We start from the raw sequence: 2,500 nt of genomic DNA, 5'->3' as shown, positions 1-2,500 counted from the left end.
ATATATATATATATATATATATATAGTTTGTTGTGGCAACTGAGGGGATATTTTCACAAGAATAAATTAGCCACAAAGATACATCCCAATTTAAAACCATCGTGTACAGTAATACTATAACTCATCTAGACACAGAAAATCTACGACCACACGTACGAGAAACTGTCGGACATAAATGTTTGGTCTGGGCGGTTTAAGCCCCGGCGTCGTAGTCCCTCCCTCCGCCCCGAGAGATACAGTTTTATCCCTGTGCGAAAATCGCTGTCTCTGGCCGCCCAGAGACGAATGAATTTCCGCCTCCGTGATTGTCTATATCCAGCGGTAAAACCCGCACAAATTATTGTAGTGAAAAAGGGGAGGAGCGGGGTGAGCGAGGTCCATAATACAATATCTTTTTGTGGCGGCGGGGCAACGTGGATGGCGGGTTCAAGGCTTGGTGGGGAGGGAAGGTGGGGGTTGGTGAGGTGTGGTGGTGGGTGGTGTATGACAGGGTGGGGGAGGATCCATGGTATCAATGTGATGGAAGACACTGGCCAGGTGGACATGGCTCGCACTTTAAGCCAGTTCTGGGATTACTGACGCCTCTCCGTGTGTTTATATGTATATATATATCCCTGGGGATAGGGGATTAAGAATACTTCCCACGTATTCCCTGCGTGTCGTAGAAGGCGACTAAAAGGGGAGGGAGCGGGGGGCTGGAAATCCTCCCCTCTCGTTTTTTTTTAATTTTCCAAAAGAAGGAACAGAGAATTGGGCCAGTCAAAGGCCCAGTCCTCTGTTCTTAATGCTACCTCGCTAACGCGGGAAATGGCGAATAGTTTAAAAGAAAAAAAAAAAAAAAAAAAAAAAAAAAATATATATATATATATATATATATATATATATATATATATATATATATATATATATGCCAAAAAAAGGAAAATGAAACTCGATAAGTTCCCAAGTGCATTTTCGTGTAATGATCACATCATCAGGAGAGATAAAGAATGAGATTGAAGACGTAGAACAGTCAGTTGACATACAAGGAAGAAACGTAGCTAAAGCGTTACCGGATGACGGTGTTTTGGGTCTGGCAACATGATTCATAAAACTTTTAATATGTGAAGCAATAAAGGGAACTGTTTACAAATTTTGCCTACAATAATGCTATCCAATTTGTATACGCCAGGCATGTTGCCAGACTCGAACACCACCAATCCGAACACTTGTCTTAGCCACGACTCTTCCATGTATATCAACTGGCTGTTCTACGTCTTCTATCTCATTCTTGTATTTCCCCTGACGATGTGATCATTACACGAAAGTGCACTTGGGAACCTATCACGTCTCAAATTGACCTCTTGCAATATATATATATATATATATATATATATATATATATATATATATATATATATATATATATATATATATATATATATATATATATCCCCAGGGATAGGGGAGAAAGAATACTTCCCACCTATTCCCTGCGTGTCGTAGAAGGCGATTAAAAGGGGAGGGAGCTGGGGGCTGGAAATCCTACCCTCTCATTTGTTAATTTTCCAAAAATAGGAACAGAAAAGGGGGCTAAGTGAGGATATTCCGTCAAAGGCTCAGTTCCCTGTTCTTAACGCTACCTCGCTAACGCAAGAAATGGCGAAGAGTATGAAAAAGATGAAATATATATATATATATATATATATATATATATATATATATATATATATATATATATATATATATATATATATATTTTATATATATATATATATATAATATATATATATATATATATATATATATATATATATATATATATATATATATATATATATGATAAAATTTCGTGATCGCGCAGAGTCATAGATGATGCCCTGCAAAAAGCAAGGCTTCGACCAGCGACCATTTGTATGGGAGACCGCTCCAGAGAGCTGAGTCGTCAGCGTACCCCAGCTCTCACACAAATGGAGGAGGTTCGAATCCTTGCTGTTAGAGGGCATTATATATATGCTATGTGTGTGTGTGTGTGTGTGTGTGTGTGTGTGTGTGTGTGTGTGTGTGTGTTGTATACAATCGTTTCGTGATAGTGCATTCGTACAAACTGCTTCCCCAGCCCAAAGTTACCCATTTAGAAAACACCGCACAAACGCCTTGCTTCCAAAACCCCGGTTGAGATACGACATTTTCGTGCGTGGTTAATTCCGTCGTTTCAAGGGGTCAGAACCGAATTATTTCCAAGGGGTCTGGATTCACCATCCGTTCTCTGGTTCCCTATTTTCTTCAGTTCAGTATCCGCACTAGAAAACGCGTTGTGTGTATGTGGAATACGGTTACTATTAGTCCGTTAAGGGGAGAGGGTTTTACACTCGTGTGTGTGGGTGTGTGTGTGTGTGTGTGATATTACTACTTGAGTTTTACGGGAGGATAGGTTTACACTCATGCTCCCTCGTCTACTAAACCTTGTATATGTGTAATATGTCTCCACTACTATGTATGCACACACACACACACACAC

The 2,500-nt window shown here is 39.7% G+C and overlaps 1 protein-coding gene across 2 annotated transcripts in view; it reads left to right on the top strand.

The window, feature by feature from the left end:
- Positions 1-2,500, top strand: part of LOC139758563 (uncharacterized) — a 100,057-nt gene that overhangs the window by 82,299 nt on the left and 15,258 nt on the right. The window lies entirely within an intron of this gene.

Source organism: Panulirus ornatus, chromosome 30, assembly GCF_036320965.1.
Source record: "Panulirus ornatus isolate Po-2019 chromosome 30, ASM3632096v1, whole genome shotgun sequence".
Taxonomy (NCBI): domain Eukaryota; kingdom Metazoa; phylum Arthropoda; class Malacostraca; order Decapoda; family Palinuridae; genus Panulirus; species Panulirus ornatus.
The sequence above is the reverse complement of the archived record's forward strand: the minus strand, read 5'-3'. Positions and strand labels throughout refer to the sequence as shown.